We start from the raw sequence: 12,302 nt of genomic DNA on the forward strand, positions 1-12,302 counted from the left end.
CTTAGCCAGGGCGTGTGTACACGGAGTGCGTGGGCGACGAGGCAGCAGACAGTCGAGTGCTGTGTGCGAGGGGAGATGGACCCTGGGAGACGCTGAGGAGGGGGCTGGAGCGGGTCGGCGTGTGGGGCCTGCCGGGGACCGGCCAGCTGCCCTGGCCAGGGCGCGGAAATGCTTCCGTCCAGGCCATGCATTAGCTGTTTCATGAGCCCGGCAAGTGGCCTGTTGTCCGAGCTACCTGGAGCCCTCTCCGGGGTCCCCCAGCCCCAGACAGCAGGGGCCTCTAGGGCTGTGACCGTGGGCTCCTGAGCTGCACCCGTTGCTGAGTATTTTGACGACCTTCTGCTAGGAGACCAGCTGCCAACGGTAGCAGGTCTCGGGAGAGAGTAGCCTTGGGCCCTACTGGGAAGAAAGTACATGAGGGAAACATTTATTGAGCATCTGCCAGGCACCAGGCACGGGGCCACCAGGGTGCTTGAGACGTGCAGGCTTCGCCTGAAGACGTGTAGTCCGGGCAGGGCAGACAAAGCAGGAGTCCCAGTGCCCTGACCGCTGTGGGGGCCCCTGAGAACCACAGTCCTCAGGCTCGGGGTGGCAGGAGAGTCTGTGAAGCCTACGGGCCAATCACAGACTCAGTCTTGGGGACAGCAGTGACTTTAGGGTGAAGAACACAGAAGGAGAAGAGGTGTGTCAGTACCAGGGAGGCAGTGTGCAAGTTCCACGGCCGAGCTCTGTGCACGTGGGTGGAACCAATGACATCTGGATGCAAAGCGGGGGGGTCAGGTTGCCAGAACTCCAGACCCAATGCTGAGAGCGTGGCCTCTGTTGGGTGACAGATCCAGTCGGCCTCTTGTGGGGGCCACTCAGGTCCAGAGAGGTCTGTGCATTGCAAGCTCCACTCTTTGCAGAGCCTAAAAGGTGCGGACCTCTAGCAGCTGCTCAGTACATATGTGTGAAAAATATGAATACATTAACGACTAGGAAATCACCCAAAGCAGCAAGTCTAGTTGTGGGTGGTTTCCAGCTGCAGGTGACCAGAGGCCATGGCGAAAGTTAAAGCGCTGACATAGGTACAAAGGACGGGCCTGAACACATGTGAGGAGCAAGGTGACTAAGAAGTCTTAGTGGTAACCTTGTGCCCCAAATAGGAGTGGACCCTCCTGCACACTGCTGTGAAGAGTAGTGCATGGAACACGTTACTATATAAAGTAATACACGTTTTCTGGAATGATTGCATACTCTCTATATCAAGTTATGCATAACATGCAATAGTTGCCTTTTAAAGAAATTCCATGAAAGATTACATTGTGATAAGAGAAATAATTATAAGCAATCAGTATCTAATATTTTGATTATATTTTTCTTAAAATGAGGTTCATCCAAACCACACTTAATTATTTATTTGAACTGTGTAATAATTTTTAATAGTCTTCTGCTAGGTCTAATAAGATTAGTCCCACTGTACATGCTGGGCTTTTTCAAGTCGTATGTCCCACTGTCTGTAGGTGGCTTTTCAGGGTCATGTGTGATGGAGCTGAGGCTGCTTTTGGAGAGAGCGGTCTTTTCACCCCTGTCCCGCTCCCTCCCACAGCATCTGCCGTAATTCTTACCCGTTTTCAGTTGCGGTTTTGGATTTAATTCCCTTTTGGCGAAACTTAAAATTTATGATGCCACAGGAAGTATCTACTGGTTCCTTCATTTTCACTTAAAGTTTTCTCCTTGAAACTGGGGAGCATATTATATCACATTGGATTGTCAGATTTTAAGTGTTTGACTTCTCAAAGCTTATATTCACATCACATTTGTGTGGGTTTCTGTGACTGTAATAAAACTTTTTGTACTTCCTTTAAAATGTGCTTATAGAAGTAAAACTGTGAATGATGACCACCTGATGTGAGCATTTTGGTGGCGTCTCCAAGGTCAGGAGCTGCGTCCAGAAGCCACAGAGAGCAGCCAGGTGTTGGCCAGTAGAGTCTGTGAGCGGAAACAGTGCTGTTGATGAATTATAAATGTTGTGTCTGACATATTGTTTATTTTAAATTTGTTTTTTTTTCCTCTACCTATCGCAGTTATCAGTGAGTTACAAAAGGGAGCGTAGAACTTTAATCTCATGTCCTTTCTGATACTGTGGCAGCTTCCACACCCTCGTATAACAAATATTCAGTACACACCATGGACTTAAAATTCAATCTTTAAGATTGATAGTTTGTCTAATGAAGGATTCTCACTTTATTAGAGAAAAATGCAAGGGATCAGGTCCCTCTAGGCAGAAATGACTAAAACCAGAGCTGAAGACTCCGTTTTTCTCTCCTTTAATATCATATCTTCCTAGGTTGCTGGGCTTCTGAAGGACGTTAGTAAGAAAGCACCTCCTAAGACATCTAGCAAAACAGAAGTATACAGAAAATTTGTGACTCTTTCCATTTTGAAAACCATTGATAGTCATGTCTAGTTGTCCCCCAGATTTACAAAAGGAAAAGAGCATTTTTCATAAATAAAAGACATTCACCAATTTTCCATTAGTAACTTGTCCATATATCTAGAATCCATCATTATTTCCTTTAAAAAATGGCTTATCATATTCAGCTTCTTAGGCATTCTTACACCATTCATTTTGACCAACTGAGTGACTGAGGATGACGTCAGGGTTGTGTAATAAATACATAGAATGAAAGGTCTCGTTGGTCCCCATGTCAGCACCTCCCAAAGTGAACCACCCACTTCAGAAGAATCACCTGGGGTGGATTGCTGAGCCCCACTCCAGACTTCCAGAATTAGAATGTCGGAGGTGGGAATCAAGAACATTTATTTAACAAGACTAAGGTGATCTCTAAGTAACCCGTAGTGCACTGACATGTGATAACCAGTGCTTTATGTTCTAAGCAGCTACTTAACTGAGGAGACACGCTGAACGTGTAACGTCAGCATGTAAGGGCTAAGAGAATAAAAACCCTTCACATTGTAGCCAGCTGCTTTTAATCCAGGTTACGTCAGCTGATTGCCAGAATTCTATCTGGTGGCAATTAAAGAAAGCAAGAGCATGCCCGGAGCGGGGGCTGCTGCCTGCGCCGGCCTCCTGGAGCTCTCACACACTGTCTTAAAGCTGGAAACTGTCTGCTTGTATTGTGGGACATTTGAAAGCACAGCATTAGAGTAAACTGAAGCCCCGCTCCCAAAGCTGACAGTTTCTGTGCCATCTAATTTTTGTCATGTGATCCTACACATTTTATAGACAAACTGAAGCTTATCTGAGTTCAGTAATTTGCTCAAGGTAAGTGGTAGAACAGGATTGAAAGGGTCGTTCCCAGCTCATTGTGTTATGATGGCTTTTTAAGGAAAGAAAAACGTAAAAAAGGAGATATTAGAAAAAGTTAAATGTGCATTGGAAGATTTTCAACAATTGAAAAAAATTGCCCACTTGGAAAATTTCAAGTAAGATTGTCACTTATGCCCCATACCAAAATAAATTTCAGGGAATTAAAAGTTAAATGAAAAAAAAAGTAATTTTTTGAAAAGTACAAGAAAATGAAGAGAAATATTTCATTGATTTGGGGGTTGGAAAGCCTCAAAGCAATGGAGTAAAAATCTGAAAGTAGAAGTTTATACTTTTAATTTATAAAATTTAAGACTTCTAAAAGTCAAAAGATATATTAAACAGAAAACAAACTTAGAAAAATTTCCAACAAATATAACAAAATATTACTTGTCTATATGAAGTTTTTAAAAATAAAAAAGACATTTGAAACTCTAAAGGGACAAAAAAGTGGACAAGTCCAAGAAGACAGGAAATGTCATGGACAGCCTGCACCCTTTGACACGTTATTCCACCGTCAGCAGTTTCAACAATGCATGGGATCAGGACAGGGAGAAAGGTTTAGGTCCGGGACTTTTTAGTATAGCACTCGCCAATAATGGACGGTGAAAGCACTAGCTGTAGAGTGATTAGGGAAGATAACAATTGTGACCTCTCTGTAAACTGTTACATGGATTTAGAGCATCTTTTCAAACTTTGAATGGTGTAGGCAAGGATTGGTAATGTTGCTGTTTAGAAGTAGAAGACAGAGTATCACTACCCCACCTTCGTAAAAACATTATTTATACATACGAATATAGTGTATATGTGGAAAAATTTTAGAAGAAAATACGTCAAAACATGCAGTTAAGTTTGAATAACAGGATTATGGCTGCTGGCTGATTTTGTTTTTATTTATTTTTTAAGTGTTCTACTATGAGAATATATATGTTTTTATTATGATCTCCCTACCTTTTTAAAGAGAAGACAGATTGTAAGGCCAAAAACGGAGTAAATATAGAAAGGCATATAGTTTTAGACAAATACTCTTATGGTGTGTATATTTGTCTTTCGGTTTCATAACAAATTATTCACTTAATATTCTGCACTTATCTAGCTTTATAGTTAATTTTCATGAGAGGACGATTCATGGGAACACTCACTACATTTTTAGTGAAAGTATAGGAGTTAATGCTGTCATTTCTTGTGGGCGGAGTCAGTATTTATGTGTAAGTGGCAGATGTGGTGACCAATAAGAACAGCCGCGAGAGGCCTCACCTGTCCTGGCAGGGGGCCACGTAAACTCCACTCAGAAATGTGTCACTGTGAGTGCTGAGGTCCGCATGCAGGTCCACATGTAGGTTTAGAGTCGGGAACAAGGTCTTTGCAGCTTTCCATGCTGTGCAGCTTGAAAAGTTTTTTCTTTGCCTGATTATAGTGACAGTTGTGACAGACATCGTTCTGGATTCAGTCATCGAGTATAACATGTGATACTATTTTTTAGTAATATAACTGTGTCCTAAGAAGTCACAGCTCTTGGGCTAGTGACGTTAAAGAATACAAATGTTGGCATTCCAGGGGTGGCCATGGCATACGAGTCAAACGTGGGGCCCTGCCCCTGGACCAGAAAGGGAACTGGGTGTCACGGAGATCAGGACGTGACCACTAGGCCAGGGGTGTGGCCGCTGGGCCAGGGGTGTGGCCGTGTAGGTTTTCCCCAGAACAGGAAGCTGCAGACGCTTCTGGAAGTCAGTCAACAGTGAGAAGGTGCTGGCACTTTGGGGGAACTGGCCTGGTGGTTATGGTGGTGCTGCTGGTAGCGAGCGGTCTCAGCTCTGGCATCAGTACCCACAATCCATGGACAGCAGGCTTCGTCTCGCCAAGCCTCAGTTTCCTCCTTTGGGTGGTTTGTGAGGACTAGATGAGAATATAAGTGTGTTTGGCACCAGCGGTATTAGCCATCAACATTCTAGGAGGAAATGTGGGAAAGAAATAGGAAAAGGACAAGTCATGATTCATGCCTCGAGGGGCTGCTGCACACGAAGCGACTTGTGCAGATGGCGACTTGACAGGTGGCACGTAGAAGCCTGATGCAGTAGGCGCTAGTCCATATTCTGCAGAAAAACATTTCAAGGCTTTGATAAGTAGTTGCTGAAAGTCCATGAATGTACATGAACCATGCAAAAGCAGTGAAGGACTGATATGCTCTCTTAGTGTGACTTTTGACAATTGTTTATCTGAAAATAGTGGAAAGAAGTGTAGTCAACCCCATCAAAACACAAGTTATTAGTTCTCTCACTCAGAATCATGGCCAGAGAGAGAGGCTTTATTTGGGTCAGGCTCAATCTCTGTAATGATTCCATGATTGGTGCTAAATTAACAGTGACCTCTAGGAAGGGCGTTAGCGGCAAAGGAAACTCAGTCACTCACATGCCCTGCACTTCTCACATGTCGAGCTGGCGCCTGTCCAGCTTGGGGACCCGCATGGCCCCTCTGTGCACCCGTGTCCTCGTCACTCCACGATCTGTGCTGCGTCCCCTTTCCAACACCACCAATCAGAAACGCCATGCTCTGCAGACCTTTCCGATGAAATTCTCAGCATCTCCTCCTCTCCCAGGGTTTGCCTTCAGTTACTGAGGCAGAGAAGCCTGCCTCCCAGGCCTTAGCCAGTGACCAGTTACAAGGTACCTGTGGTCTTAGTATTTAAGGAAAAGGTGGACATTTCAACTAAGTGAACTTGAGTGGACGGACAAGGTCTTTTGGGCTACAGTTAACTGCTGTCCTGCAAAAAATGTTCTAATGCTATCTTCTTCTATGACCTAAAAGTAATCTAACTCTTGTTTAGCAATTTTCTAAGTTTAATGTTTGAGCAGTTAAAGCTAGAATAACTTGTATTTATACCACCTGTTGTCAGCTTTGCATAAAACTAAGATATAGAGGGTGCCAAAAAAATGTATACACATTTTAAGAAAGGAAAACACTGTATTAAAATTGTAATACTCAATATATACTGATAACAAAAGATGAATACAAGTCATGTGTGTACATTTTTTGGCCCCCCGTTGTATGATAACTGTTCTTCGCAAGGGTTCATTATCATCGTAATCAGCTTTAGTGGCTGGTATGTTTCAGGCACTGACCGCGGATTTGGAAAGTCTGACAATTATGAGACGTGGTTCCTGCCTTCGAGTGAAGTTCTAATTTTGTTCTCTCTCTCTACACACACACACACACACACACACACACACACACACACACACCCCACACATATGACAGCTTAATTTCATGTCATATTACAGGTAGATGTTTCTGTAAGAGTGTAGAGGTGGAATTAGATAGGTTCCCTAACAGAAGCGAGGTATATTTTATAGGCACAATAATTCTAACAGAACACAGCCTCTCTCCTCTGAATCTTGGTCAGAATAATCTAAACATACCAGTGGTCTCTCTTGTTTAGAAAGTTCATTAGTCTTAGTGTAACTATTGGAGATACTGAAATACATTGCTGTATGTTATGCGCCCAGAAATATTGAGTAGTCAGTATTTCCTTTCTTCTTCGGATAATTTATGCAACAATAAAAGCTTACGCTTTGCTTTATATAAAGACTTTTTCTTTCTCCCCAGAGAAGAGCAAAATTATCGTTTCTTACTTTGAAGAAAGAGGATAGTAATGGTTCTACATATTTACTGTCAGTAAGATACCGGTTCTTTCTATATTGAATTTCTTTGCTAATGTCATGGTGGCCAGTTATCTGTCAGCCTCCAGTTAAAGGCAGACACTGCGGAGCGCCTGGCCTGTCTAACCAACCCCACTGCTACGGGCGGCGTCTGTCATGGCTCCCGTGTGAGACGACAAGGACACAGGAGGCCGCCCTCGCCCATTTCTCCTCATTCATTTATGCTTAGGGAGAGTGTGGTGTTATTTGGTGTTGTTGTGGATAGCTGCTCCAGTTATAAAAGAGACTTTGAAAATGATTTTACTTTTAGCTAATGAGTTTCAGGTGGATTAATATAACAAGTATAAATTCTGCTAATCAAGATCTGACACCAAGATTTAAAATTCCGTGAGTCTGACCATTTACTGGATCTACCAAACTCTTCACTGACTCCTAGTGGCCGGTCTGCTTCATGGCCCCGTTTGGCCAGCTTCCTTTTGTTGACCTTCCTTTATTTTGTTTCATTTCCACCAATATTTCTCGACCTCCCCCTGGGCCGGGCTCTGGAGGGGCAGTGAGTGAGGCTGGAGAGCTGGGCCGGGAGGGATTCCACAGAAGCTGTCTGGGAAAAGGACCCACTTCATACAAATTCCTGTGGGAGGCAGACCATAAAACAGCTGGGGGAGAATGTCCGTTTGTCATGAAACCTGGCTGAAGCCTGAGTTTCCTTCTACAAGGGAACCAATGCTTCCGTGAGATGAGTTAGCCTGCTTTTGTTCCTATGTAGTCATGTTTAAACTGGGAGTTTGCTTACTTTTCCAAATTCTCTTCAGAGCTGATCCATGCTTTACCCACCACGTCAGTCATCTGTTTGAAAGTTCCTCAGAGGAAGTTTAGGTCTCGGAAAGGCAGGAACTAGAGGGGTCGTGGAGAGGGGTCCCTGGCTGATTGGCAACAGAGCGCGCTGTGCTGGAAGCTCACTGAGTGTTTGGTTGTGCAAGCGACAGGTGCGGAATGGTAGGCTTTTCCCACCACCGTGCGTTAGGTGCTGCGGTTAATCAAACACTTTGCTTTTCATGCCAGTTTTCCATCCCGTCTTCCACGTTTCGGTGTAAAATTACATAAGCTCCGTACCTTGCAGAGGGTCAGGCCTGAACAGCTCAGCCTCTTGACAGCTGCAGTTCACAGCACACAGGTAAATTTAGAAAGTTGCAGCAGTCACGGTCACGTCCACCGATGAGAAAGGGGTCGCTCAGCTGTGCCCTGGTCCAAGGGGCCCCCGTCAGCTGCCTGGAGGCAGGATATCAGTATTCTGAGCTCAGGAGAAACTTCCTGTCCGGAATTCTGTTGTAGTCTCACTGATGTGTGCACATAGACATGCACACACACACTCACAGTGCACACACAGGCACACACATGCACACGCATGTACACACGCTCACACTGCACACACATGCTCACAGTGCACACACAGGCATGCACACACATGCACACACATGCCCACAGTGCACACACAGGCATGCACACACATGCACACAATGCTCAGTGCACACAAGGCATGTACACACATGCACACACATGCACACACATGCTCACAGTGCACACACATGCACACACATGCAACTTGTGGGTTCTTCCTAAAACATTCCAGTACGTCTAGTGTGCCGTCCTCGATTGCCCCCAAAGTTCACTTTATGACAAGATGGGGATTCAAACTTGAGCTGCTAAGGGAGTATTTTCAGATATGTGCTAGGTGACCATTGTGGTCTTCTGGCAGAGGCTTCACGGTTAAGGAACAGCCAGTGTGTGTGCATCTGTGCTTTGCTTTGCTGCTGTTGGGCATTTATCATTTACAAGAAAAACTGCAAGTGTACAGCAAGCTCAGTGAGTGTCCTCTGCCTGTCGCTGGGCTTAGCGCTTCTAGTCGTGCCGTGTGGCTCCTGCCCCAGCTCTGTAAAGTACACTTAGGGTCTGATGAGGAGATTGCAACAGACTCAAGATCCTCTACAGCCTGTGGTTGGCTGAATGTGCACTTAACTTACCCACAGTCCTGGGACAGAGCCAAGCAATTGTAGAAATGTCCCGTATTTCATGACACTCACATCAAGGTCTTCCCCTCGGGCTATTTTAACACATTTTCTTTATTTTGTATTGCTGTGAACATGGATCTCAGGGTGGGCCTGTAACCACTGTGTTTTTACAAAGGGATCACTGCATCCCAAGAAAGTGTGAATTCCTTTAATTCCACAAAGAACGTGTGCTTTCCTTGGGGGGGGTCAGTCAGGCCTTTGTGGGGTCCACTGTGCCTCTGGCTGATGGAGCCGCTTGCTGGACACTGCCAGGCGGTCCACACTGTCAGCCCGTCCACACTGCCGGCCAGTCCACACTGTCAGCCCGTCCACACTGCCGGCCAGTCCACACTGCCAGCCCGTCCACACTGCCGGCCGGTCCACACTGCCAGCCCGTCCACACTGCCGGCCGGTCCACACTGCCAGCTGCTTCTGCACAAGCCCAGTGTTGTTATTTTTATTACAGTTAAGGCTTTGTTTCCTGTTTCAGAATAATGGAACTCAAAGCTATGAGAGAAATGTGCCAAGTCGCGTGCCAGGTGACCATTGTTTAAAGCTCCTTATTTACTTGGAAATGAAGTCAGAGGTCGACATGTGCCCCTAACCCAACCAGAGAGAAAACTGGGACCTGAAGACCGAGCCTGTTCTGTCACGCTCCCCGCGGACGATGGCAGTGAGCCGGTCCTCGCTGCCTGCTAACTGCCGTGCTGGGGTCTTCTGGCTCAGCACGTCTGCCCCATCCTGCCAACATGAGGACCAGATTTCTGAGCACCCTCGGTACCCAGGCCAAACTGTCTGTGCCTATGTCACCTGTATGTCACTTGTCCATCACCTGCTGAGTTACAAACACACACGACGTGGTTGCACTCACTTAATGGGTAGCCAGCAGGTGACCTGCTACAAACTTCCATTTTCCTCGTTAGGTTATTGTTGAAACGTAAGCACAGAATTTTACAAATCTGTAGCCAGGGTTTGGGGGAAGCCTTCCCTTGGGAGGTAAGGGGGCTCTCTGAATGCACGTTCCCCCACATTCCACACACATCTGGCTGAGAAAGTACTCTGTCTAACCTGCAGGTACAAAAAACGTACAGAACTGTGTTGAGGAGAAATTAAGGGAGGTTTTTCTCTCTTGGCTTGAGATGCCCCCTGGGTGGTGAAGGGGACGCGTTAAATGACATCGTCTGCTGCAGATCACACGCAGTGGGGCTCAGTGACTGAGTCCCTGAAAGAGCCAGACCTGATGGGCGTGAGAGTGATGCTATTAGGACTCGCGAGTCCGAGGGAAGCTGCAGTGAGGGACACAGAGGTGGGCTGCTCTTGGCTTTGTCTGAGACGTTCCCAGGGAGCTGCTGTTGCCTCATTTTCTCCTGGTCAAACCAGGAGACAAGTCTGCTTTGAAAGCCCACTCCCGCTACTTACACTGAACTGTGTCACTCTGAGCGGGAAGCAGCCTGGTAAAAACTGCTGTGTGTGTCAGCATTAGCCCCTGAGTCCCCTCGCGTCTGTGTGATGGAGGTGACGAGCCTGACGGCTGCTTATCCTAAGCTCTCGTGTGCAGAGCTGTGATCCCAGATTGGCCTGGTTGTAGAGCAGCTAGTGCGTGTGTGGAAATACATGGGGGAAATGCTAGTTTCACGCAGTCCTGTACTTTGACTGTCGATACTGGCAGTATCTATACATAAACTTCTAAGTCTCGTTTTAATTTTGTTTTGGGACAACTTTAAAATAATACTTTCACTTGTTTGCATTTGCAAAATGCATTTATGATGCATTTTCCCACTTGGGGAAAACTGAGTCTCTTAATGGGATTCTAGAAGAACCCACCGTCCAGGGAAGCCTGCTCTGACTCATGAGGATGAGGTCCCTGGCAGGGCCGCTTACCTGGTGTACTCCCCTGCATCTGGCCCAGCCTGAACACTGGGGGGAAACCCTGCTAAAACTCTCCGGATTGGCTGTAAGCCTTCACTCGCTTCTACTTTGTAGAAATGTGATTCAGAACAGAGAAAAGCAGTTATGAAAACTTGTGGTTATGTAACAGCAGAAGCGCCCTGGATGTCTCGCCCAGCCCGAGATGGTGCGGAGAGCGTGTGCGGGGTACCCCTCAGGGAGGCCTGTAGCCCCTCCAGCTTCTGCCGCGGGGTCTCACGGCGGCATTGCCCCCTCCCTCCCGCCCTGCCTGCTCCTGGCACTCCTTCTGCACAGGAGCCAGGGAGCGAGTTTGATGTGATTAAACAAGCGGACAGTTACCTGGCTTGTTGACACCGTGTGTGCCACCTCTTTCCTCATCCCAGATGCATATGTTTCTAAGTCGTCTCCAGCCACCTCCTGCTTTTCCTGGGTAGTAGATGGCTGATGACGACGGGGACGTCAGCCAGGAACTCTGTCCCACCGAGGCGCTGTGCTGAGCACGTGCTGTGACGTAGAGCAGCCCCGCGGACCAGGCTTGCGGTGGTTCCAGACACGGAACAAAGCTGCGGCTCAGGTGTGGCAGCTCAGGTGCGCGCAGCCACACCCCTGCGAAGCACTGCGGGGAGAGGAGGGTCGCAGAGGGGACAAGCTCGGAGGCTGGCAAACACGAGTCAGACCTGGGACCTCACTGAGCAGCGGTGTGACCTCGGAGACCCAACCCCTTTCCTCCCCCATTAAACGGGCATGAGAATGGTTCCTTCATCGTGGTGTCTGTCACGTGAGTGCTGAGGTGCCTGGGACACCCGTGGCCCTGCGCCCACCTTGAACACTCAGCACACGTCCCCTCCTGGAATTCTGAAGCCTCATGCACGAGATGGAAGCGCTTTCTAGGCACAATCTTTTAAACAGTTTATAAATTTATTTTTAAAATATAGTCGACATACAATATTATATTAGTGTCAGTGATTAGACAGTTCTACACAGTACATACATTTATTTTCAAAACTACATGGGAAATAATATTGTCATACTTTCTGTCGTGACCTCCTATGATTTAATTTTTGTTCTTTTAAATCTGACATGGCATAACGCCTAGGATTACGGCTCACTTCTCAGTGCTGTGGCCAGAAGCCTGGAGGCGGGAAATCTCCCCCGGGCTTCAGAAGTGGCTGCACCGGGCACAGTGGTTTCCCAGACCAGGCGCTAGAGGACGTGTCACAGGTCGTCACTGCGCCACTGCGCAGCCTGGCGGGGACGGCGGCCCCGGGTGGACTCTGGTCCGGTGACCACACCATGGTTGGCTCGGGAGGGCCGGCCTGTGATCCGGGTGCAGCGACGGCCGTCACCTACCCCCCCCCCGCCCCCCGACCCTTCCTGGGT

The 12,302-nt window shown here is 47.1% G+C and overlaps 1 protein-coding gene across 50 annotated transcripts in view; it reads left to right on the forward strand.

Moving 5' to 3' along the window:
- The window catches only part of ANK2 (ankyrin 2), a 382,806-nt gene that overhangs the window by 220,919 nt on the left and 149,585 nt on the right, over positions 1–12,302 (forward strand). The gene's annotated exons all lie outside the window — the stretch shown is intronic.

This window comes from Rhinolophus ferrumequinum, chromosome 18 (assembly GCF_004115265.2).
Source record: "Rhinolophus ferrumequinum isolate MPI-CBG mRhiFer1 chromosome 18, mRhiFer1_v1.p, whole genome shotgun sequence".
Classification (NCBI taxonomy): domain Eukaryota; kingdom Metazoa; phylum Chordata; class Mammalia; order Chiroptera; family Rhinolophidae; genus Rhinolophus; species Rhinolophus ferrumequinum.